Source organism: Haliotis asinina, chromosome 11 (assembly GCF_037392515.1).
Source record: "Haliotis asinina isolate JCU_RB_2024 chromosome 11, JCU_Hal_asi_v2, whole genome shotgun sequence".
In the NCBI taxonomy this organism is placed as follows: Eukaryota; Metazoa; Mollusca; class Gastropoda; order Lepetellida; family Haliotidae; genus Haliotis; species Haliotis asinina.
In genome coordinates this window covers 22258612-22286424 of record NC_090290.1, presented here as the reverse complement: position 1 = coordinate 22286424, position 27813 = coordinate 22258612, and the positions used below count along the sequence as shown (strand labels likewise).

Sequence of the window (27813 nt, the reverse complement as noted above, 5' to 3'; positions counted from 1 at the left end):
CAAGTTTTGGTGTTGTTCTCTGACTGCATGAGTGGGCAAGATGTAGTTTCTTGTTCCTTTGCACCTTGTACCTGTAAGTGTTTACTGAGTGCTCATGCTCTCAACCACAGGTTTGTTCATGCTGTCATTTACACACTAGTTCATGCTGTCAAATAGTTTATAAGAAAGAGCAAGGTTAATCATATGTAAGTTTCTAGATTACATTGACCATTTACACAAGAACTGCCGATTTCTATGTAAACAGTAAAGTCTTGGCAGCAGCTGTCATAGTTTTTAAGAAACAGCAATTTCATGCACAAAGGACCTGATTTTCTTACATAACAGATGATGTGGACTCCACTTTCTTCTGGAACCTGTCTTGAACATTTGATGCTGGGGGCCATTACAACTGATAGCCACCATGAATGTGCCAGTGTGGGAGATGTGATTGGCTGTACAGACCGTGAGGGAGAGTTGTATAATTTCCCTAACGTCCTCATTGACATTCTGTCTCATGCCGGAAAAAGTGGCTGCACTTAGGCTGTCTGTAGTTTTTCTATTTTTTCTCTTATTTCTCACAGGTGAAAAAAAATCCTCCTCAAACTTAAGATTTGTTGTAAAAAATCCTCTGATTTCATCCAATTTAAAGTACCAAACAGCCCAGGAATATTTTGTGAAAATTTCTTGTTTCTCTGAAAAACAAACAAAAAGTTTGTCTTTGATGCTTTGGGTTTTTTTTTGTCATTTGAAAAAAAAACCATGCAAACCCTTATCACCACATTTTTTTAATCAGGGAAACCATGCATGATAGTCTCTCCTGGGGGGTTTGTTTTGAGGCATTGTTGTCTGATGAATGTCTGACTCCTAAGCTGAACAATCTCTGACTGTTAAGTAAGAAGATTAAGATATTTGGTGCAGTTGGCCTTTGTAGTAAATGTTGTCACTGTGCAAGTGTGTGATTCTGTCCTTTCTATCGCTGTAACACCTTTCAATTCACAAAGATGGCAAATAGAGATATTGGTTACATGATGCCATATTCCATTAAAACTTGTTTGCCCATTGTACACGTGAATCCACGTAATGACTGCAGGTAAAAAAAATGAACAGGTGTTGAGCAGAATTAGTATAGACACAGCCTTTGCAAATAGCCTAGGGGCAGGATAATTGAGCACCAGAAGGAAGGTGATAAGGTTCGGAGTCAGTTTTAGGTGTATTATTGGATTGTTAATTGTGATATTGCTGATAAAGGATGATGTGGGTGGATAAAGATATCCAGAGGGCAGATGATACTGCTCTGTGTTAGTAATGGGTAGGTGTTTTAGATGAGGGTGGTTATAGGTAGTTCACATATCCTGAGGGCAGACGACAATTGTCTGTTAGAATTGGGTGGGTGTTATAGATGAGGGTGGACATGGCTGGGTGTGATGTGCAGATGACAGACAGCAGTGGTCAGTTATTACTGGGTGGGTGTTATAGATGAGGGTGGACATGGCTGGGTGTGATGTGCAGATGACAGACAGCAGTGGTCAGTTATTACTGGGTGGGTGTTATAGATGAGGGTGGACATGGCTGGGTGTGATGTGCAGATGACAGACGCAGGGGTCAGTTATTACTGGGTGGGTGTTTTAGATGAGGTTGAACATGGGTAGGTGAGATGGGTTATGTATGGGACATACAATTTTGATACCGATTTTGAGGTTCAAGTTAGGAACTTGGCTTACCTATAGAAATATGTGGTATGTGTTAGTATTGGAAGGATGTTTTAAATGAGGGACCTGGGTGGACCAGGCTATCCATCCTACATCTCTATGTTAATATTTGTGTGATGTTTTGAACGAGGGTGTAAATGGGTGGGTCTGATGTGCAGATGGTATGTAAATTGTTGGTGCTTGTGTTAGATGAGGGTTGGAAATTAAGAGGGACTTATAACGTTAAAATACAGTCTTGTATAAATTTTGTGATGCAGCCAAACATTTTGTCAAAACAAATTACATAATGTATCAGCAGATAGTTGATGTTCCTCTTGGAAACTCATGAGGACAAAACATTTTTAACAAAATAATTGTAGAAATATAATCCTAAAGTCCAAAATATTTCCTTTCTACTGAATTCTGAACAGGTGAGAAGGTAGGTTTGCACAAGTCTTGAAGGTAATAATTGATAGTTTAAATGATAATATATTTTTTTAAATGTATAAATAACAGACTGGTATCCATTTTGCTTATCTAGACTTGCCTTTTATAGTATAGAATTGCCATTCATGAATGAACTTAGCAATCAGTGAAGTAGAATGCATCACAGTTTGGATGAAAAAATGTGTTTCTTGCACAGTTGCACAAATATGTTATTTAGTTATATTTGGGGAAAAGTATCCAATAAACATTATCCATATTCATCAATTACTAGTAATCTGTACCTGATACAATTGAGTCTATTAATGTTGTCAAGCTTCAGCAAAATGGCCGGAGAGACATCAATGGTCAAGGCTGACGTCTGTTTGCCCAGTTGCATTTCCATCTTGTGTTATTGGTTGGTTATAAGCTGTCACTAGGCACATATGTGGTATATTAAGCCATATACACTGAGTATATTGACCAGTTAATGGACGGAATCCTTTTCCTGTTTGTCAACAATAGCACATGGACCAGAGAGCTCTATTTATTGATTGACAAATATTGACATTCCTATCTGAAACCCGGAAATGTCTTTAAAAGTGCAGGACAATGTGTCACATGTTTGCTGTCATGTTTGGCAAGATGGCTGGCACTGAAGCCATCTTTGATGGGACTATATTTGTGAACATATTTGAACACCAGCCTTACTGATTAAGGAGAACTGAGCGAGATCTAAATTATTCATGGTAATAGTTAGACAGCAGTATTGATGGTTAAAGACTTCATGACTGAGATCTTTTTCTTTAAAATGTTTTGAAAGAAACTTAATGATTGAAAACTTATTTGAGATCTTTATCATTCTTGAAATTATTTAAAACAACAAAAGGAAAATATGTTTTGTGTGATACATACTTTCTACATAATGCAAAGTACCTGCTAAAATAGTATAATGTTAAAATACAGTCCAACACTGTTGTCTCGATATTTATGGGATCAGGAAAAAACATCAACTTGTCCAAATATTAACAAGTTGGGCATATCTTCATATACCAACATGAAAGAAATGAAAGAAAACAGTAGATTGCATGTTTATCATTTGTATGTCCTCACAGACATCGCAAATAACATGGTAATTTTGTCATAGTGTCATTTGTCATTTTTATATATACAGTAGTAGGATTTACTCCAAACAAAGTGAAGAAATCCGCAAGGTTTAACTGACAAGCATTTGGTGCTGGCATGAATGCAATACTGGTCAGCCACAATTGATTTGTGCTAATCCACATTTCCCAGTTGGCAGTTCAGTAACAACTCAACAATAAATTGCTTGTCACATGATGACACAAGTCAGCTAGATTCTCACTATGTTTTGAATCTGTTATCGGGAGTTTTACGTTGAAATTGGAAGTACATCCTAATTAGATAAGCACACAAGTGACATCTACAATTCAGTTAGCCTTAATTAACTTATACTACAGCTACCTTTGATTCATGGTATGTGTAAACACATGGAGACAGTTCAGATGAATACTTGTCTGAGAAAGGTAAGTGTATATTGACTTTATGTTTAAATATCAAGTTTAAGGGGTAATTTTACTTGTCGGGACCATGAATCATATCGAGGTATCCAGAATATTAAGACATCCGTATCGAGTTAAAAGGGTTCAAATAATGATGAATAATGAAGGAGTTTGCTGATATTGAGAAATTATCTCGAGACAAACAAGATATCGACCCATTAGAATTCAAAACAACGGTGTTCAAATATAGTGTCAGATTAAATGGTTTTACATCATTCCTGAAAATATCTTAAAGTTGTATTGTTAGGTATTATTTGAACAGAATCACTGGTGGATGAGAAAGAAATTTTGTGTACAGCTGAGTGATGTTTTTTGCTAAGGTGGCAGAGCAAACGAAAATAAAAACTGTTTCTCTGCACTCAACTGAGCTGATGCAAAGTAGTTTTTGAATTTGCTCAGTACTAAAATATTTTTTTCTTCTTCAAAGTGCATCATCTTAAGATAAATTGATGTTGTTCCTTAGTGCATGCTAAATATATATAGTAAAAAAATATAGTATTTCAAACATCAGCTAGCAAGAGACAGCAAGTCTGGGGATCTTTTCAAGAATAATATCTTGAAGTGGAATATACAAATGAGTATTATCAAATATTCCTTTTGTATGATCAGGACAACCTCTTCACAGCTTAACACAAATACTCTAAATGATTGTTCCGTTTAGGATGGAGAGAGCAGGTTCATAGTTCGATGACTTGAAGAGCCTCTTGTGATGGCCATGTGAGTCGGAGAGCTTGCAGAAGCCTATTTTCATCCAAGTGTTATGTCAATATGGTCCGTGTAAAATTTCAGCTGTTAGGAACAGGGTCAGATCAGATTAAATGGATGAATCCCAGGCTTGGAACATTCTGCTTTGAAGGTCAAGGTTGCAAGGTCATGAGAAGTCAAGGTCACAAGGAGTAACAAAAGTAAATGACACTGAGTATAAGAGACATTGTGCAGGTAGTTAAATTACAGTGAGTAAAAATCAAGTGCTTCCTAACTTCTCACAGGAACTGCTATTTTATTCACAAAATATAACAAATATTATTTTCAAAATTCACAGTAGCCATATTTCAAACTCTGGAACAAGATATTTAGCTGAGAATAGGATGAATTTGACTACTGTTATAGGAAATAATAATTTAAATTCACTCCATGATATTTTGTGTATTACTCAATAATCTTTTAAATTCACGCCCTGTTTTTATGTTATAGTTGGCAATAAGTTAAAATAGCGCCCAGAATTTGTGTGTTATTGAAGCAAATGATTAAATTCACACCCTGATTTAACTTATAGTTGACAATCATATAAAGTCACATTTTTATGCTATGTGGGCTCAACTAGCAGACGAAACATGACCTAAACATATCATTAGAATCTGTACTTTACTGAGAAAGTGTAATCCCAGCTGTAACATGGTTGTCAGTTGGAGATGGAGTAGCCAAATGGGTAAAGCATTCACTTGTCACATCGAAGACCTGGGTTCGATTTCCTACATGGGTACAATGTGTGAAGCCCATTTTGATCCCCACTTGGTGCAATGTGTGAAGCCCACTTTGATGCCCACATGGTACAGTGTGTAAAGCCAATTATGATGTTGCTGGAATATTGCCCAAAATGTTAGTAGTGGGAGGTGACAGAAAATGAGAATGTATTTTATTGGTTATGAACCTTCCTGACCCTGGAACTGACACAGTTTGGATTCAATAACAAACTCCCAGCAAAGGCCACTCTAGTATTATTGGCATTTTGTTCCTGTTGAACAAACATCCGCAGTTGGTCTGGCTGGAAGAATTAAGTATGTTTACCCAGTTGCAGTCTCAGGCAGTTATCACATGGGATTATGGCTGCCGAGGGGTGTTTTGTGACAAACATGCCTCCTTATAGATGTTTGGGAATGAAGACATGTTTCTCCCTTATGTGGATCCAACTGTAATACTTGTGTTGCCCTGTGGGTCCATCTGGCATTGATCTATCTATAGTACTTTCGGTGCCCTGCAGTTCCATCTTGTCTTCGTTGATCTGTAGTATTAGCGGTGTCCTAGGGATGAATTCTTTTGGGGTGCACATATATTACTGGTGATGCCCTTTGGATCCATTTTGTACTGGTCAAGGTGTAGCCCTTGTGTTATCCTGAAGATTAGCGTAATGTTTGTCCACTTGTAGTACCATGATATCCTGAGGATTCTTCTTGTGTCGGTTAAGGTGGAATGCTTGGGGTGTCTAGATGATCCAACTTATTTTGGTCCAGGTATAGTTCTTGTGTCCTAAGGATCTGTTGTGTGTTGGTCCAGGTGAAGTGCTTGGGGTGTTCCAAGGATCTATCTTGTGTTGGTCCAGGTGATATCCTTGGGGTTTCCTGACGGTCTCTCTTGTGTTGGTCCAGGTATAGTCCTTGTGGTATCCTACAGATCTATCTTGTGTTGGTCCAGGTGATATCCTTGGGGTTTCCTTACGGTCTCTCTTGTGTTGGTCCAGGTATAGTCCTTGTGGTATCCTACAGATCTATCTTGTGTTGGTCCAGGTGATATCCTTGGGGTTTCCTGACGGTCTCTCTTGTGTTGGTCCAGGTATAGTCCTTGGAGTGCCCTGAGGATTTATCTTGTGTTGGTCCCTGTGAAGTGCTCAGAGTGTGCTTTGGACCCACCTTGTGTCCATCTGACTTGATGATTTGACTAATTGTTTCTTGTGTTATTCACAACTTTATTTTACATGGATCGTGCATATATTCATGGGTTTTCCTGGCTTAATCATCTGTATTTCAGGAAACAACGGATTGTTTGGCTGATGTAACCAAACTTCATTCCGACAACAACTGGACTTGATAGATTCACTGATGGCAAATACAATTACAGCTTTGACCTCTAGGGTGAATACCAGGGGATACAGTGGACACTCTATAGTTAGTTTTAGTTTATACCACAATTCCTATACTGTATGAATAATAAGAACAAGGTTTTTATGTAAATGTCTATCGTCATCTTTGTATTGTCTGCCTCTGAAGACTTGCCCATTATCAAGAGAGAATCAAGATACATTCCTGGTTTATCAATCAGTATAGCCTTGCAGTAGTACTTGTGAATGCTTAATTTGAAGATAAAATCACTGTACATCAATGTCCCACTAACCAAGCCATCAACCTAGACTTGAGCAAATCTTTGACTACACTTTTATCATGAGATTTTGAGCAAAGGGAACACCAGTCTAAATATAGTGGACAACCTAATTTAGCGATATTGGAATATTTATGATTGATGTGTCATCAGATTGTCAATGAATAAATAGATGATTAGTCATGATTAAAAAAAAAGACACATATCCCTAACTATTTTTGTCCAGTATATGTTTGTCAAAGATTTGGGCGTTAGAGTTCCTTGGTGGTTAGAAGATATGTGAATCCCCAGGCAGCAAGTTTGGCAATGGTAGCGGTCCATAAGTCGTACTTCTCAGATTCGTCATGGTCCTCTCCGCACGATTCTGGCTCAAAACTGTCAGCATTTTCATCAACTGGCTTGCCATCATCTACTAGGCATTTTGCCTATAGAGGCTGAGGTTGTAATTAAGTACTTAATTCCTGCTTTCCGTATGATGAAATATGTATGGCGAGAGGTATTGCTTAATCCCTTTTTCTTCAGTGTCAAAGGAGGGGAAGGGTGTATGTTTGGCTGCTGAGTGTCATGTGAATATGACTGTGCCAAGGTGTATTTATTTTAATCTGATTTATAACATTCAATGACTGTAGATCCATGGGTGTATCATTCAGTACAGTCTTGTGGCAAGGCTAGCTCCTTCCATACAAGCTGGATTAAGTGAGCCCAGACAACCGGCTGTAACAAGTTGCCAGTTGGACAGTGTCTGCTTCCATCTGCTCCTGGTTCTGAGTGATCTGAATGAAAATTCATTAACTAGGACTCAAACACCAGTCATCCAGATTGCACCAGCCACGTTGATCTGTCTTAGTCTTGTCAGAGTATCTGATCTCTTCAATGGCTGACCTGATCACAATATCAGTGCATGGAGCAGATATGATGTATGTTAACTAAGTGATTTATGAAACACATAGAACACTGCTGTAGAGTTTGTGTTAAGGTCAGCTTGTTGATGAGTCTACATATGACTCCTTGATCCCATAATCATTCAAGTCTGTTCAATTTGCTGTGCAGAGTTGCCTCCCTTAGGCATACCAGAAACCAGTGATTATGGGTTTGAACTATGATTGGCCTGTATTTTGTGTACATGTTTACAAGGATGCTGTGAAAGGTCATGGGTTTCGTGAAAAGTGGTAAAAGGCAAAGACCTACTTCAGCAAATTTGACAACTGAAATGCGGAAACATTATATTTTTTTACGATACATTTATTGACACAAACAAATAAGAAATGATGGCAACAATTTTATTATTCTGTTTATGTTCATAATTGTATACGTCAGCTGTAAAATTTTGAAGCAATCAGTTGTTTGGCACAAATGAGGACTTTCTGGGATTCTGCTGGTGGTGGTAGTTGTTTTGTAGGTCTGTGAACATTATCCTCTCTGTATTAATGCTCAAGAAAAGAAAAATAGATTCTGTCCAGTTACAGAACTGTTGTACTGTTATCATTCCTCAAGAGAACAAGAGATGGTAACTTTTACATGCTCTTAACATGCAATATCAGATGTGACCAGATATTTGTACTCAATAGGCATAACTATCAGATGTCAATCATAGATTGAAGCAATTAGGAATATTTGGAATTACTCTGGAAATTATTTATAAAGGCACTTTTAGTAATTACCTTTGACATGATTGACTATGTGACCTAATTCTCTGTCATACAACAGCACATCATATCGGAAAAGCCTGGTCGACTGAAAAAAGTTCCTCACAGTGACCGGTAAACTCACCCACGTTAATATTTTTAGAATAATTTTCTTCACCATACTATCGGAATTTGGACTGACATATCAGAATGATTGCATCACCATCATATGAGTTCGCACATCTGGGATCCACGGGCCATTTTGTTGTTCCCAATTCCTAAGTGTTACAAGACTGAATCCATATGTCCTCAGTCATGAACCATAATTACTTCATTGTCGCTTCCTGCCACTACCAGAGCATTCACTCCATGTACAGAGAGCCTGCCAATTGAAGCCCACGGGATGTTTGCAACTTCCTGTTTGATCATTAATGATGTTTATGTTCCCCTTCGTCAGCCGTGTTTGAACACATTAAGATCCTCTTAGCCCATCAAAGTCCAGCTAATAATGTAAGACATTAATATCCAACATTAATGACCGAAGACAAAAGCAAGCAGTGTGGCGGGATAATAGAATTATTAACCGTCACTGGTTTAATGGTTTATTGGTAGGGTTATATAGGTTTGGAATACTGTCCTGACTTGTGGAACGTAGCTGGATAATAGGATTACCTCAGGGACGTCCATGTAGGGACGGAGAGCGGAAGGTCAGTGTTCGATCCCTGGCAGTGTAAAAGCAGAGATTAAGAGATGGCACATGTCACCCTGATTGGTGGCCAGCATTATGTGATAAAACAACAACTGTCCGGCTCAAGTCAGTACTGTGGTGTCTGCTGCCATTGGAATAAAAATGACTTCTTTCTGTCCAAAAGCGAATCTGGGTTAGTTAGTTGGTTGTTTGGTTGGTAAATACTGCACTCAGCAATATTCATGCTGTATGGCAGTACTCTGTAAACGATTGAGTTTGAAACAGACAATCCAGTGATCAGCAGCATGAGCATCGACCTGTGGAGTTGGGAACCAATGACGTGTCTCAAGCAGTAAAATAATGGTGTCTTACTTGTCTGTGGGCTACTTGATAATTTCCACTTATGGTTTCAACTGATGGTGTGTACACTCAACCTTGTACAGTAAAGTGATGGTTGAGCAGGTATGAGCTTCTGATTAATTTCTATTTGCTTATCATATGAATTTTTTAAAATTTAAAATTACATGTAGTTTTGTTAGTTTCACATCACTCTCAGCCATATTTGTTCTTTATGATGGTCCAGACCAGACAGTCCAGTGATTATCATTATGATCATCCATCTATATAACTTGATTTCAGTAACAGGGAGTCATGAGGGTCACTGAACTTTCTACACGAACAGTAATACGCAAGGACAAACAGGTGTCTCTTGACCCATTTTTTAACCTACAATACCCACACTATAAAACATGCCTTGATATCTCTATGTAACTTTGACTTGTGTCAATACAGATAAAGCTCTCTTGATGCAGTACTGATGCATATTCAGGTCAAAAGGAAGCCACAGCTATACCATTAAAAAAAAGTAGGGGATGTTGGATTTACAATACTGATAAAATGAAGAAAGTTATGGAACAGATGATGAAGAGAAATGAAGGGAAAATGTGACAATGTTGTCCATTTCTTTGTAAATGTTTCATCTGTATGTATATATGTTATATATATTACTTTTTCTCATAAGCGTTGACGTTTACAAGTGGTATGCTTGCAAAATGGAATATCCCCTACTTTTTTTGATGGTATATATTCTACTTACCTTTCTAGACTTGTAACATCTTTCAACTTGCTAATAATTTTGTAATGGCTACATTGACATGCCTTCACCTAACTGTAGTCATCAAGCCAGACCACCTGATTTATTTAGTCACCTCTTGCAAAAGTAGATTGTTATCGATCCATATTTTTGCTTGGAATCTCAACAGGTGAATACATATATGAATCTGCACAACTATAGATTTCTGTGTACACAACTATGTCAATACAGACTGGGTTTTGTGATGCAGCATTTTTGCATATTCATGTCAGAATGAAAAGGCTGCTCAAGTCCAACTGGGATGTGAATAACCAGCTGTTATTATAATTGCAGCAGTGGCGTAGCCTAATGGTTAAACCGTTCGCTTGTCAGGGCAAAGACCTGGGTTTGATTCCCCATTCCTGATATTGCTGGAATATTGCTGAATGCACTGTAAAACCTCACTCGCTCACCCACTCAAACTCACTGATTAAGCAGTGTGTAGAACCCATTTCTAGTGTCCCCTACCATGATATTGCTGGAATATTGCTGAATGCACTGTAAAACCTCACTCGCTCACCCACTCAAACTCACAGATTAAGCAATGTGTAGAACCCATTTCTAGTGTCCCCTACCATGATATTGCTGGGATATTGGTAATAGCAGTGTGAACTCAACTCTCTCAACTCAACACACTCACTAATTGTAATTGCAGTCTTGTGTAGAATTTGAATTTTGTACATGAATGAAAAGAGATTGAGAATCTACTGAGATTTTTAGCTGTCATCACAATAAATGATAAATGCCAAACATTTATGTGATCAAACGTTTTTTAAGTGGTTGTGAATGTAACACAATCCCTGTGGTATAACATTGTTGTCATTTTATCCATCATATGTGTTTTGCTTTTAGAGACTGTCAATTTTTGGGATACGATGTGATGATCATGATGATAAACATCTTACAGGTTCCTCGCCAATACTCTCATAACGGATCATCTCACCTAATTATACTGGTGTCGAGATATGTATCGGTTTGCCACTTAGGCCACAATGCACAGCTCTTGGCCACACATTGAGTCCAACAACAGGAATATATATACCAAGACTCTCAATAAAAATAATAACCTCTGCAAACATCTCATCAATAAATCTTCATTTTGTATAAGTTCTTGATAGTCATGTTTTCTTGAGTCCCTTGAAACCTGTCATTAGTCTGTCTGGAGACCCAAAAGAACTCATAGGTTTATCTTGGACAAATTCCTGAGATGAATAATGGTGAGAAGATGGTAACAAGATATTGGATATTTGATAATGGAACTGTTTGTAGAAGAACATCATATGACTGTAGGAGTAGGAGTGATGGGTGGCCCTGTGGTTATAGTGTTCGCTTGACACACTGAGGGTCCAGGTTCAGTTCTCAACATGAGTATGTGTGACGAATATTTATGGTGCCATGATATTTTCTTAACATATGATAATATCATGTAAAATATACTCCCTGCGGATAGCAGATATGAAGGTGGGTGAGTGAGTGAGTGAGTGAGTTTTGTTTACACTGATGACTGAGCATTTATCACGAGACTTCCCCACAGTCCCTCAGCAGCAGATGATAAATACTGATTGACGAACATGTTTCATTTATTTCGTCAGGTTACCAAAATATGAGACCTTGAATAATTGCATAATTGGCTTTATCCAGATTTGGTGCAAGTCAGGGATCTCTCTGAGCTTGAAAAATCAACCCAGTTCCAAACCAACAGAAGAAACAAGACATCAAACAGTGCATTTTTATCTTATGTAGTTTCTTTCCAAACCATGGGGTAGCCTAGTGGTTAAAGCGTTCGCTCGTCACGCCGAAGACCCGGGTTCCATTCCCCACATGGGTACAATGTGTGAGGCCCATTTTCTGGTGTCCCCCGCCGTGATATTGCTGGAATATTGCTAAAAGCGGCGTAAAACTCACTCACTCGTCACTCCAAACCATGGCTTTCATATCAGACATCAAGGCGTGAAATTGATTAAGAACCTTGGCAGCCATATTGATTTGGAAGTATGGTCACAAATACTGAAAATTATATGATCTTCAGATTGCAAGGGTTAAGTTGATTTTAGTTTGTATTATGTAGATTAGCAGAACGTAGCTTGTCTAACTGAAGAAATTCCTGGACTGATGAGCTGTCTTTAGAAGAGATAGTATTCCGTATTCAGCATCCGGTATTTGTAGGTCTTAGATACCTTTACTCACAGACTTTACTCTTACAGTTATCTTAACAGTATCTTAGCTTTGAGGAACTGGACCCACTTTGGTGACCAGACTGATGGTTGGTTAGTCCTAGAACTGCATTTTTTGCCTTTCTGCTTTGCCCTTTCTTCCATGCTGAAAAAGCAAGTCTAGATTTTATCTGATTTCCCTTCACACAGGGTTTCATGTACAATTATTTTTCTCCAAATTTATATATATTCAGAGATTCTGCATTAGTCTAATGTTTGGTCAACAATGGATTTTTTTATCTTGCCCTAAAACAACTGAGACCATTGCTTGTACTGCAAGGCCATCAAACTGATAGTTTCGAATCACTGGCTGTAAACAACATTACTGAACTTATGTCATGGAAATTCTTTGGTATAAAAATAATTGGTGAGACATTTTACCACAGTCAGGTGTCTTAAAGGGACAGTGGGGTTGCCTAGTGGTTAAAGTGTTTGATTTCTATGCTAGAGGCCTGGGTTCAGGCTAAATGAATCTCTAAATGAAGCAAAGATGGATTCGTCTGTTATTATCCTCAATAACACATCAGATTTTGAATCTCCCATCTCACTGGGGCTGCTTTCATTTTAAAAGTATTTATTTGTTTCTTTCAAAGTTCTATGTATTCAGGGACCAAGCATTAGCTTCTGATTGTTGCAATAAGCAGCAAGTCAGTTGGTGCTGAAAGGGTAAAGAAAATATATAGTCTTATTCCTGTATCTGCTTTCATGGTAGCTTTGTATCTGCTTGATGAACACATGTTGATGAACAGAAGCAGGCCCTGAAATTACCATATCTTCATTAAATGTGGCTCCATGGCCAATCAGTCATGCACTGAAGCTGCTGGGTCGTTGAGGTCTTGTTCTTCGACAAATGACAGGTGCTTGAAGAGCACAGTCATAATGATGCAATTTGCTTGCCTTCAACTAGCAGAAAAAGCCCAACACCCAAGAAATGCATCGGTTTTATGCTTTCAATCTTCACGCTGACGACCAGAGTTGATTCCCCACATGGGTGCAATGTTTGAAGCCCATTTCTTGCGTGACAGCCCAGGATCTTGCTGGAATATTGCTAACGCTACATAAAACCATACTGACTCACTCACTCTTACCAAGCTGACATGTAGGACTCCTCACACAAACAACCAGATAAATTATTTAATTTAAAAAGTATCATATACTGGGTATTCATTGGAAGAAGTGTAAGGGAGTTCTACTTGGGAGCTTGTGGATCTATATGAATTCAGAGTTGCCAATTGTACCGAATCAGTTTGGATCCTAACGGAGAGTTTTAGTTTGACACTGGTTTTAGTGATGTTCCAGCAATATGACAATGGAAGAAGACACCAGAAATGGGCTTCACACATTGTACCCTTGTTGAGAATCAAATCTGTATCATGAAGTGATGAGTGAACCCTTGACCCAGTGACCTGGTGTTACTTAAACGTGGTGTCTCCAGTGACTGTATGTGGAACATCACGCCCTGTAGAATGGATAATTGTTCCTGATATCAGTCATGGCATTCCTGTTCCAGACTTCCTGTTTACAGGATGCCGATATTATGCCAAAATATTGCTCTCTGACAAAACTTACAGCCTTGCACCATTTCTAGGCTGCCTATTTGCTGACTTATTGTTTGACCTGACTTAGCTGTCATTCATTACAGATAATGTTGAGCGAGGGGTTTTTAGTTTTACTCTGCTTTGTAGCAATATTACAGCACTGGGCTTCACATGTTGTACCCATGTGATTAGCGAACACTTCAACTGCTGGTCATCCCAACCTCCACCAGATGATGTCCCAGCATGCACTTCAAGGACAATTCTCTGTGACAACAGCTATTGACTAAAACACATCATGGATGAGTTTTTGTTGACAATGATATTATGATCATGTCTAGAATATGGCTTGAATGCTAACATTAGTTTAAGCCACCTGAAATTGGCAAACCAAAAACATTTACAATCTGCTTGTCAGCTGAGGATTTTTTTGCCACCTGCTTAATCTACTTGAGGTTTTCAAGAGTCATTGCCTTCTATCTGTCAGTTTAATAACATGATATAACATGAATTACGTCTGACTATAGAGATGTTCAAGGTCGGTTTCATGATTAATTGTTTTCCAACAAGCAGCAATGTTAGGTTTCTTTTGGTGCATGATGACTCTCTGGGGGGTTCAGCTACGTCATGAGGATTATCTTTGTATTGATCTCGGCCGCTGAGCTTAATTGATATAGTTTCTTTCACCTTAATGTTGATTAATTTGTTATGTCAAGAATCAAGAAGGATGCCTTATCAATGCACTTTGAACACATTGTCAATAAATTGACATTTTGTTTTTTCTTTTGCAGTTTGAACTATTGTTGCAAACTCGTCTGTTTTTGTGATTTCCGAGTTTGCTATTATTTCTGTAGTGTGGCATTAATTGTTCAATGTTGGCAAACAGGAACTGTCATGCTCTCAGGCTGTTTGCAAAATTTCCTTTCAACATTGTCTAAGCGCTGTCATCATTTTAGACCTGATCTTCAGTTGTTAGCAATTTATCCCACTTTATGCCATTCTCAAAGCTGTTTCTTGTAAATTAAGTGAAATTTGCCACTCAATATTTAATGTTGCATGGGGCCAGTAAATTACAATAACCCAAGAGAGGAGGAATCACCAGCTTTCAGTATTTGCAGAGGATCATTCCACGGAAGTAAGGGTCTTTTATCGAGGAATGGGCATCTCATAGGCGTTATATTGATCTGTTTCTAACATTGAGCTTGCTCGCTCAGATACGTAGGACTTTCACCATAGGTTGTGTGATGGGCCATGAAGGTGTTCATGTTGTGTTGTGTGGAGATGGGATGACTTAGATATATATTGTCTAAACGGACTGATTGAAAGCTGCATATGTAGACAAGTGGTTAGAGTGTTTGTGTGGTAAAAGCTGTGATTGCACTTATTCTTCTCTCCTCCAGAAATATCACTGGAGTAGTACCATAAGCTGGTTTGTGGTCGAGTGCACCTTGCTTATCATTGAGAGTAAGTTGGTGTTCGCCTGGAAAATGAAGGACCAGCTGTCTGAGAATGATGATTTTTTGTGTGAAGAGTTATGCCCCTTTGGCATAGCAGTAAGCAGTGATGGCACTTTCCATTATTAAACTACATTCAGATAAAATTTAAGTTTCACTAAACCACTTTGGTACCTTGAGAGAGTCTGTAACTTTGAGATTTATGTGTACTTGATAACTGCATCTTTTTAAACTTATTTCAATTTCGGAATTCAATTACCCTTGGTTTCTTTCACCAACTAGCAACAGCAAAGAAGTTTGCTCAATTGATTCAAGGTGTGGATACACCACTATGACATCATGTAAGACACTGGTTCTATTCCCCACATGGGTACAATGTGTGAAGCCCATTTTTAGTTTTCTCAGTCATGATATTGCTGGAATATTGCTAAATCGGGCAAAAAATAAATACAGTGATTCAATAATGTCCACAACAGATTTCTCTGTTAAACAGTACCTGCTGTGTGAATCAATCTGTCAACTTTGTACTAGGGACTCCATTGTCTTAGAACGACCTTCACCTTGTAATTAGTGTGACGTGTAAAACTCAATCATTGTCTCTCTGTGAATAATTGATTATTAGCTGTGACATTGACTCTCACCATATAATGAAACAGCATATCATCAGAGTGCCGTCTTCTGACTGACTTGCCTGGGATGCCAAGTCTCAGCCCCCTTTAGACGTAATTTTGTTTTAGGACAGATGCTTCTTGTTCAACCAACTAGTGAAGATCCAGCTTTGAATTGATCCTCAGTAACCCATCTTGTCATAAGAGGCAACTAACAAGACCAGGTGTCAGCCTTGCTGACTTGGTTGACACGTTATCAGTTCCCAGTTGCATAGATTGATGCTCATGCTGTTGATCACTCGATCACAGGATTGTCTGGTCCTGGTCTGATTATTTATAGACAGAGACCATTAAGGTTGAATATTGCTGAGTGCGGCATATAGCTAAACTTACTTGCTCTAGTTCAATCCTGCTCTGATGGCTCTGTGATTTTTGTTATATGTCTCCCAAACATGGTTTATTTAAATTCTATAGGTATATATTTTGAAATACAATTTTTGTCATGGAACTTACCGTTTTGCTGCAGTGGTGTTTTAATGTATGACTTTTTACAGTTCTACATCACAGCAAACCTGTCAATCTGAAATTCACAGTTGACAAGTCGCAAATTTCTTTAGGGGTGGTGGTTTTGCCTAGTGATAAAAGTGTTTTTTCATCAGACTCAATTTTACAAATGTATATCTATTAAGAATTTTAATTTCAAGGACTAAATGTTCAACTACTTAAAATATGATGAAAGGGTTTAACGATTAAATGAGACCTGAATATCATCCGGATTATGTTGAGAGTCAGTGTTGCACTGAAACACCAGTTATGGCGCCAACATGCACATGCATCCAAGTGGGATGACTCACACATGCTCTCTCAGTAGGCTTCAGAGCCTAATCTAACTCTAGTGGTGTGAGACGTAGACTGTAGAACGGGGAATCCTAGCTAGGCTTCCAATCCAGCGTGGACACAGCTGGCTTCAGGATAAAGATCGCATATTACTGTAGGTGTGCAGAATTGGACCATAGCATCAGATACTGAGGATGTTTTCTTGAAGCATAATGGACAGACAGGCAGTGATGGAACTGATGCAGTCGCTCAGGTAGAACTTGATAATGTGTGCTTGAGTTATGGTAGGGTACTTAAAATATGGATGTTTGTATATTATGCAATGCCCTATGCTTCGTGCTTCATGCTTCGTGCTTCCATCACATGGACACAAAATGTTTATGGCATGTTCTTGCCATGTATTTTGGTACTTAGATAATACAACTCCAATATTGAGCAGTGTGTATGCTTGAAGCTTGAAGGTTTGGGAAAAGCATTAATGTTGGGATGTCAGAACATGAATAAATGTAGTAGAGAATATATCTGCGTAAATATATATGTGTAAATATATCTGTGTAAGTATGTCTGTGTAAATAGGTTGCTAAATAATGGTGAATATTACCAAGGAGTTTTTTATCTTTCTGAAACAGATATTGTTTATGCATGCATGTTTATCTTTTATCCGTTATTGATGTATGCTTCCCATAAAAGTTAAAAAAGCACCTGTTGTTTCATGTAGCTGTAGTTAGTCTGCTCTGCTCTGCCGTATTACTAGGGTATTAAGATTGGGTGTTCTGTTAATTCTTTTGATTTGTTTACCCCTTGTGAAAATGTTCCCTATTAAGGGTAGCCAAGTGGTCATCCTTGTCATGCTGAATGTCTGAGTTTCATATCAATGTGTGCAACATGTGAAGCAGTTTCTTGCGTCATCAGTGTAATGTTGTTTGATTGTTAAAGAAAGTGGTATGTAACCAAGCTCACTCACTATTTCATCATACATCACGTCACCTCATGCTTTTTATATGTTTCACGATATGGTGTTAATTCCAATATGTTTTGAGCAGAGGGGTGGCAAGTGGTAAAACCAGTTGTTTGCCATGCGGAAGACCCAGGTTCGAATCCACACATAGGTACAATGTGTGATGCCCATTTCTGGTGTTCCCCATGGTGATATTACTGGAATATTGATAAAAGTGGCGTAAAAACTCACTCATTCACTCACTAACTCACTCTACATGGTGATATTACTGGAATATTGCTAAAAGTGGCGTAAAAACTCATTCGCTCACTCTGGTAATGGTTTGTCTCCAGTCAACTCTCTTTATGTAAGACGATCTGCTCTGTAACAAAGAACGCTCACCCTAATTAACTGTTGGTTTGTTTACAGATGTCTTGTTAAGCCAGCAATATTAATGTTTGTAACTCTCTCGTGATGCAGAAAATCCTTTGGAGAATTCTTTTCATCTCGAAACTTGGCGTCTAACATTATCGCATCTACTCCAGTGTAGTCTTCAGACGTATGCTTTCATGCTGGAGCCGATCTGGTTGTTGCTCATCAGAAGTTTTAATCTTGGCCTTTTCTTTTGTGGTTGATTACCATGGGATTGAGATTCCCTGTCCTGCTTGCTGCTTTTGATGGGGGTGCAGTCGTCTCTGAGACTGAGACAGCTATGGCAGTTTAAAAAGAGCCACAAGGTTGCAGCTAAGCCCATCTGCTGACAGCGTGCTTATTGTTAGTGATAGCGTGATGTTGGAACATGTGATCTAGACCTAGGGGTGTAGTTCCACATGTATCATGACGAGAAATCTTTACCTGTCGGTGGGTGGGAGGGGGAGGGAGGATATCTTAACATGCTGTACCTACCTAGGGGGTGGGGTAGGGCAGCATAACATCCTCAGGGCATTGCCCTGCAGGTGTGAACACAGGTCAGGTCAGGTCAGGTCATATGGTATTTTAGTCAGCTGGAAATGATATTAGTCAATTTAGAACTAGTGCCATGTTTGATATAATCACATTTGAACAAATTCTAATACATTTCATGCTTTGAAGTAATTATTGCCAATACATATTTTGTGCTGATATTATGTGATGTTTAGGGTGTCAGGGCTCGAAGTAAGAAATCTGGTTGCACCTGGTGCAACTAAAGATAAAAATTTGCACCAGCCAAATGCCTTTTACTGCAATGTTTAATGAAATAAATAAATAGAGAACTGTGTGCACTAAATTAAGCCCAGTGTTTATATATGCCTATGTATTTATTTTGCTTTCCTTGTTTAATTAAATTGTTTGTTTATTTTATTTCAGGTGAGTACCAAATTTGTGGCCCATAACTATGGATATTTTACTGGTTGATGCTAGTGGGCAGTGTAAGGTAAGACTGTTGGTGCTGTGATTGAAGCTGTGATTGAAGCTGTGATTGAAGCTGTGATTGAAGCTGTGCACATCAGTCCTGTTTGAGTGGCGTACACCTCGCTTCATGGAAGGTACCGTTATAACCATCTGTGGAGACCTAAATCTAGTGGAATGGTATCAAGACCATTACAGCTTGTATGGAGATGGTTCCATTGTCTAGACATATCCATATTTATACATCTGCAACATGGAAGGCACCCAGTGCATTAAATGTTGACCACTCAACCTGAATGCTTAAACTGATATCAAGCATTTCGAGGAAGGAGTGAAGAATGTATTCGTCCACACCTAGGATGATTTTACAGATTACTAAGAGAATCCTTTGACCATATGACCGTATAGGGATGAGTATATTTTGCCAGAAGTAATTTGCAGGGGGAATATTTAGAGGGACCTGTTTCTGTTTCCCTCCCTCCCTTTCCCAACCTACATACACCTCACACATGCACACCATCCTCTTTCCCCATCGCCCATCATCTCTACACACACACACACACCCGTCATTCTCACCTCAACCCCCCAAACCCCCCACCCCCACTCTTTCCCAACCTTCATACACCCCTGCACATGCACACCACACCCCGACACTCCCGCTTTAACCCCCAACCCCTAACCCACCTCCCCCCACACACAATGTCAACCCTATCCCAGCCTTTATACACAACCACCCACTAACATCCCTTATCTTTTATCTTTCCTCCTTCTCTCCCCACCCCCACCCCCCTACACGCACGCACGCACACGCACACGCACACGCACACGCACACGCACACACACACACTTACACTTTCCTGTTTGAAAGTGTCAACTCTCCCTGTTTTACTTACAATTTTGTAATCCAGTCCACACATGGGCAGGGGTCTATGAGTATATCTGGATGATGAATAACTTAATTATTATTCCTAACTCTGGACAAACACGTTGTCTAATCAGGAAGTATGGAAATATGACTTATAAGTTGATTTCTTTCCATCTCGCTTTCATGTATAATCAAATTGTCTCTACACCGCTCTTGATAAATTGACTAATTGTATAGCAGCTAAGTGAACATTTGCATGCTTTTCGTCCATCGCGGGAATAATGGTAGATTGTATATGGCATGGAACTCATGATAACACTCATCATATTCTCCCCTGGGTAATGAAGATGTTTGTGGTCTAGAATAGCTGACACTTGGATTATACATGTGCCATTCTGAGCGACATGGTTATAGATAGAGGGGGTGGACAGGGAGATGCGCTTATGGCTATTGAATTGATGTTTCCGGTTTTGTTTACACAGTGAGTATTTTTGCTGAAGTTTCGAGTGGAGGGTGTATTTAAACCAGAAACTTTCACTTGGCCGAAAATTGAAAACATGTTAGGACTCCAGTGTTGTCTGAATTCTAGACATTAAGATAAATTGATGTTACATGGAGTGAGTCAGCAAGTTTATAGGAATTAACATCCTCTGAAAACAATATCAGTAAAATCAGCACCAAGGGTGCAAATATGGTTTGTTGTGTCAAGCTAACTGTGCGGGATTTAGTTAAGTCTTAAGCTGCACTCAGCAATATTCAAGCTATATGGCAGTGGTCTGTAAATAACTGAGTCTGGACCAGTCACAGTCCAGTATGAGTATATATCTGTGGAGTTGTGATATGATGGCATGTGTCAACATATACAAGTTTGTATCAGAACATGATCTCATTGGCCTTAGTACTGGAGGTGAGGATGTAATTATCAGTGCTGTGGGTGAAATAACGTTATCTTTTAAATTTGAATCGATGATGAATGAATTGATTGGTGATGCTGTTGAAACATTCCTCCTCCCAAACTTTCTCATGTTGTCCCAGACAGCTTACATGTGATTCCATCATGTGCTGCATTATGTTATGTGATTGTATGCACGTACATGCACAGAGTCCTTCATTCTCTGTCAAAACTGTTCATTTAAAAACCTTTGCCCTACTCTCTGCCAGGACTGCTTAAGGGGTAGACTGATCCTTAGTCATGTATTGAAACAAATAATTCCTTTTAAATTGACAAGGATTCAGAACATTAGGAAATCTAGATTTTCTCATTTTAGAACTTCAGAAATGGCTGGAAGCAAAGAAAATTAATACAGACAGACTACTTTGGGTTAGCATAACAACCCACTTCAGTTATAGCTGGTATTACATAATGTAGAGGTCCAGGCAGCTCCCATCTTCATCACACATCTTCATCACCTGATGCTCATTCATCTTTGTCTTCAGGCAGTTTATGGTTGCAATTATCAGAGGTAGGCATATTGTTGGATCACCTGAGGTTATACATCATCAGTGGGGCTAAATTATCCCACCTTCCAGGCTGAGGTCACAGTGACTTGGAGTCAGTGTAGTGTGTAGCAGTGAATGAGAGTTCCACTGGAGTGATTACTGTACCAACCACTGGAGCATCTTTCAGTCTTCACCATCTAGACATGTATATCACAAGGGTATGTGTGCCTTGTTCAAGCCGCTATCTGCTCAGCCATTAGTCTAGACTAATGTCTAGTCACTGAAATGAACATATGTTACAGAAAAAAATGTTTCTAAAATTACCAGGCATATTAAACTATGATAAAAAGGACCTCAGAGACTTTGATTTTCAGAGTCTGTAGAAATCTAAACTTGCCATATAATCTAGACTTGCAGAGACTTTTTTAGAAAAAATTGTTTCAGGGTCTGTATGACTGATCATCATTAGTCTGAAGTCTCAGTCAAGTAAATTCCTGATCAAGATATTTTATGGGTTAAGCTTCTTTATTCTTTCATCATATTTCAGGATTATTACAACACATTGTGTGGAAAGACTGAAGAAGTTTAATCAATAAAATATCTTAGTCATCTACAGCAAATTTTAAATTTCGCTAAAAGACATCAACTAAATTCCTCTTTGGTCAAGTAACATAAGCCTGTAAGAGTGCAATAATAACAAGATTTGTTAGAAATGATGCTTTTTAACCACATTTGGACTGGAAAGCTCATTTACTTGTCACCAATGGAACACATTACCCCAGTAGAATATAGGTGGGTAAGAATAGGGTCAGTCATGGTAGTAATCTCCTAATCAATGTAAATATCTCCTCTGGGTTTGTCATCTGGGGTCCCTGCAACATGTGATTACCGAAAGAGGCAACTAAATGAACTGGGGGTCTGGCACGAGGTTTCCATGTCATGTCATCCCTTTTGTGTGGTTTATGGTGTATTGTTATCCATTATTTACACATTGGTGGAGTGGTGTTTGGGTAGCCTAGTGGGTAAAGTGTTCACTGGTCAATTTAACAACCAGGTTTAACTCCCAAATGGGTACCATATTTGAAGCCTATATATATCGTTGTGTTATTGCTGGAATGTTACTAGACATGATAGGGGCGGTGGGGTAGCATAGAGGTTAAAGCGTTCATGCTGAATTAAGACTTCTGTGAGGCAGCCACCTGCAGTTGGTTTACTGAAGGCTACTAATACACAAACAGCAAACACATCTCATTGGGGTAGCTTAGTGGTGCAAGCATCAAGACCTGGGTTCGATTTCCAACATTGGAACAATGTGAGAAGCCCATTTCTGGTGACCTCCACTGTGATATTTATTGAATATTGCTAAAAGAAGCATTAAACAAACTCATTCACACTAATACTGGTCCAAGTGATAAATTCATAACTAGTCACACACAAGTGGAATATTGCGGAGTGATGTGTTCAGTAACAAACCATTAAATGTGTGGGTACCATGTGAGACATTTTGTAATGCTTGTAAGAAGTGACTGTATAGCTGAGACTTGAACATCCATGATCCATCTGAACAATGCCCTTGAGTTATGTCCCTTTGATTTGCAAGGATCTGATTATGTTGGGTTGAAATCCCAGATTGCATGGAATATGGTTCTTTGTAGTCATACAATACCATTGTCAGGTTTCTTATCCATATTGGTAAATATCTTAACCCTACTTTACTTTGCGTTCTCTGATAAATTCCACAAGTCCAAAGCCTCAATCCTGTTAAATATGATTTGCCTGCTGTGGTCAGGTGATCAGTCCATATTATTGCAGCAAAATCTACTAAAACATATGAAAAGAGCAAAGTGTGAGTCTGGCTCAAATATTTTCACACAGACTTACTTTGTGCTGTCTCCCCATACCGATTCTAGTTGCTGTGATGTCGCAGAGATAATACAAGTCACTCTTAATCCATCTCAATTACTTACGTCTGACACCACCATCTTAGGCAGTGGTCTTTCCATACTACTTTTATCATTGGGTTTAGAAGCATCAGCCAAGAAATGTGCTTCTTATTCACGCAGCTCAATGCTCTAACGGTTAATATCTGGTATGAAGTACCTTAAGACAACATATATTCAGAAAGCAGTGGTACTGATTTGTTCTCGACATGACATTCACATTCCTGATATATTGTTAGGAGTTGAACAACAGACATACACAAGATGTATTTGCATAAATGTGGATATTAACCACTTTGGATGGATAGAAACAAATGAATGAACTAACCAGGGTCAAGATAGGTAGGTCCTCCTCCTTGTTCTTTGACTGAAGAAGCTTCCATGGTCAAGTAGGTAGGGTGTCTGCCCCGTGGACTGTCTTTGGTTTGATTCCTGTTGGTTTGATCCCATCATGGCAAAATATGCTAAAATATGACACTTGTTATTACCTTGCTTGGTTTTTGGTCTTAATAATGAGAAACATCAGTGCTGGTTCAGTATGCTGTGTTTTAATAATGGTGTAAAACCTTTTACCAAGCACAAGCAGATACATACATGCTCTGAAATGGAGAGATTTTCCAGCCTGAATAACATGAATTTAAAAATGAATTAAAAGGATTCAGGAGATTGTCTTCATTTTCAGAAGTTCCTGAAACTGCAGTGCCACAGGGGCTTTTCGGTCATGTCCATTAAGGATCTACATGAAAGGCTAATAATTGTGCTTGCACTTTGCTTTGTAATGGTGATAACCTTGAACATTAAACCCCTTTTCACAGCACTTCACCTTTCCTTTGGTAGAAATTAGCTTCAGCAGGAAGAAAGCTTTTTCAAGTAATGACCATTTTGATGAAAATTTAATGTGCAATTTAGAGAATCAAAGCCCTAATGTTTGATAGAGACACTGAAGTACGAGGTCATCATGGGTCAGAAGTTATTTTATGAAATTGTTCTGAAAACCATTGAGAAATGAATTATTCTTCTTGAGGTGATTACGATGAAACAGTCCATGTTCCTGTCATCTTGATGAAGTTTAACTGAAACGTTTAATAGAATTAGGTTCAGATCAGTGACTTAATTCAGGTTGAATTAGTTTGAGGACAGAGTGAGTTCAGGGTGAATCATGACAAGAATCATTCACAAAGCAACCTATACTAAGGTTAACCTTAACTCCTATTCTTTAACAGTGCACTAAGGTTACCTTAGTGACTCATAATTACCTTAGTGCTTTGTGAAAGGAGGTCTCAAATTGCAGACAGAATCATGTCAGAAATCATGGTGATCAGAACTTGATATGTCAGCAGTCAGTAATTTACCATGCAGAGTTACAAACCTTATCTGTGACAGGATTCTGTCATGGTGGATTTGAACCCCAGATTTGTCTTTTTATGTCTCTGGGTTTGTCAGCCCCAAACCTGAGCTTGAGGATTGAACTTGACCCAGACTCGATTATTGACACAATGCTGCCATGTTGCTGGAAAATTGCTGAGTTTGTCATGAAACTAAACTACACTCACCATGCAGACAGCAGAGGTAGTGTAAGTCCTGCCTCACTAATGCTTAGTTTCATAACATGTATCATTTTTATAGTAACAAATAAGCCAATTTAAATTGAAAAAGAGAGTCAGTGAGTTGGGAAATTCAGATCCAGAGGAAATATAGATTTCCTTCATTAAAAGTTTCAGCATTGCAGGGAGGATTAGTCAGTATGTGATAAACACTTTGGTAGCTGGTAATCTATAGCCCGTTTATATAATGCCTTGTTTATTTCCAACGTAATACACTTATTTTGAATATCAAGTCTAGTAGACTTTGTAGACATGTATTTATTTGTATAAATTATGTGTGGAACATTGCCACCTTAAATCTAACCCATTCATGATTCTAAAGGCAAACAAGCATCAGAAAAAAAACTTTTAAGACAAAGATAAATAGATGAATGAGCTGATTGAATGGTCCCTGCTTTGTCAAGAAATATTTGTTGTATCAAGTGGAATATGACTCTAACTTAACAAGGATGGGAGATACATCTACATCCTTCACTGCTCACTCTAACAAGAGATTTAGTGTGCGATACTTGGTCATGAGAAAGGGGGGATTCACTTCCCTACACAAAGCCAAATCATTTAAACATTGAAGCGTGCCTAGCAGTTATTTAACAACATTTGAGTGTCACATGACCCATGACAATCTGCCGAGAGTGCAATGACACTACCCCATGCCTCGAAGTGTGTGCCGTCTGCATGTACAGGCAGTGAATGACTCTTCAGTCAGGAAGGTAGATTTATCACCCTGAAACCTCCACTGGATATCAATACCTATTCGATGGACATTGTAACTGGATATTGACATCTGACTAGATCTAGTAAACATGTAAGTAACATTTTCTTATTGAAATTTACCATGTACATTGGTTGACAGATGGCTTGAGGCTGTTGATTTGCCCTATCAATAAAACAGTTAGACAGCTGGGTGTTTTCCACTTCTGTTGTAAAGGCTCCAGTGCAAGACTCAGCAAGCCTTTGAGTTATTTATCTTGCCCTGAGGGTGCCTCCAATACTACAGTATTCCTTTGAACAGTAAAACTCAGTCTTTCCTGAAGGCACTATATGTGTGTCATGCTATTCAACATGTTTTGTGGTTTTGGGGTTTTGAAAAGTCTGAATTATTATTGATTAAATGTTCAGATAGTGCGGAAATACTGGGCAGATTGAAATTTGTCTGAAGGACGACACGCAGGAAAATACACTGCTCATTTTGGACTTCAAAAGATCACATGATCCATGCAAAAAAAAAACGAGTTTTGATGTAAATAGTTATAGAGTAAATAGTTATAGAGTTCATTGTGTATAAAAATAACGTGATATGGTGCCAACAGGTTCTTTTGCCTGGACTGTGGAAACAGGAAATCTGTCTTATAGAAAGTGTGGGTCATGCATTGAGTCACAGTATATTGGAGAATGCAGTACTGTTTACATAGAGCACAAGCATGTATTTGTCAGTGTGATGATCCAGTTTGACAGGTTCCTCACCATGTTGTTGTGCTTGTTTACTTGCATGATGGGCCATGAAGCAGTGCAGTGTAAACATAATCTGAATTTGCCTTAGTGTTTACGTTTACTATGATAATGTTGTTAGGTCTGTATCTTTGTATCGGGGCTTGGGGAAGGGGAGGCCGGTGGGGAAGTGTTTTGGACCTGAATAAATTCAGGCACGCTTCACACCTCATGCTGACATGCATCAATATGGCTTGAAGTTTGTTCACTGTAAAACAGAGCTCACTCACTCAAACACTCACTGACTTGGGGTAGCCTAGTGGTTAAAGAATTCTTTCATCACGGCTACTGTTCAATTTCCCACGTGTGTACCATGCATAAAGCCCATTTCTGGTGTTTCCCGACATATTGGACGAATGTTGCTAAAAGTGGCATAGATTTCTATTCACTCACTCATGTAAATGGAACAGTCTTGAAACAAATCATGATTTTGAAATTTAAATTTATCATTTTTATCTTTTATCAATAATACGAACAATTTGTCACTTATGTTGAATGGTCAGTCACAGGCATAAGTTAAGTTACAAAACGCTCCGTTTACAAAAACAAGTCTTTGTTTCAGCAAAATTATTTGATAATTTGATACAGGAAGCATCTTTTGAAACAATTCAAAGCATACTGGATTTGGATCAACTTTTGAAGGATATGAGACAAAAACAATATTTTCTTGGATGGCAGTCGTTTTAATTTGTGTTGAGATGAGGTTTAATCAAAAAGTGAAATTTATTAATATGTGGGAAATCAGAAAATAATTCGTCATTTTGCACATACGCCTACAGTTAACCAACTTGAATATGGATGAAGGCAATATTTCATTTCGACCTAGGAACAGAGGAAGTGAGAGCCATCTCTTCTGAACCGTGGTGACTTCTGAATTGAGTGCCTGACCTTAGTAGTAACGATCCCTAGAGATTAGTTTGAACATTATTTGTAGCTGGTAATTTTTGGTTTTATGTGTTGAAGTTATAATAAAACCACTGTGGGATTAATATGTTTAGACTAATGCTTTCTCTCTGAAAATATAGAGACCCGTAAAGATCCAGGGTAGAATAGGCCTTCAGCAACCCATGCTTGCCATAAAAGGTGACTATGCTTGTCGTAAGAGGCGACTAATGGGATCAGATGGTCAGGCTCGCTGACTTGGTTGACACATGTCATCAGTTCCCAGTTGCTCAGATTGATGCTGATGCTGTTGATCACTGGATTGTCTGGTCCCGGCTTGATTATTTACAGACTGCCGCCATATAGCTGGAATATTGCTGAGTGCGGCGTAAAACATAATTCCCACACTC

At 38.7% G+C, this 27813-nt stretch overlaps 1 protein-coding gene across 9 annotated transcripts in view; it reads left to right on the top strand.

Moving 5' to 3' along the window:
- The window catches only part of LOC137256365 (5'-AMP-activated protein kinase subunit gamma-1-like), a 372719-nt gene that overhangs the window by 220831 nt on the left and 124075 nt on the right, over window positions 1-27813 (top strand). The window contains exon 1 of one of the 9 annotated variants that reach the window (XM_067794193.1): window positions 17036-17111. The exons of 7 other annotated variants lie outside the window; for them this stretch is intronic. The gene's annotated coding sequence lies outside the window, so the exon portion shown is untranslated. Of the gene's footprint in view, window positions 1-17035; window positions 17112-25737; window positions 25839-27813 lie in introns of those variants that run through there. One more of the 9 variants, XM_067794192.1, reaches the window with a different exon arrangement.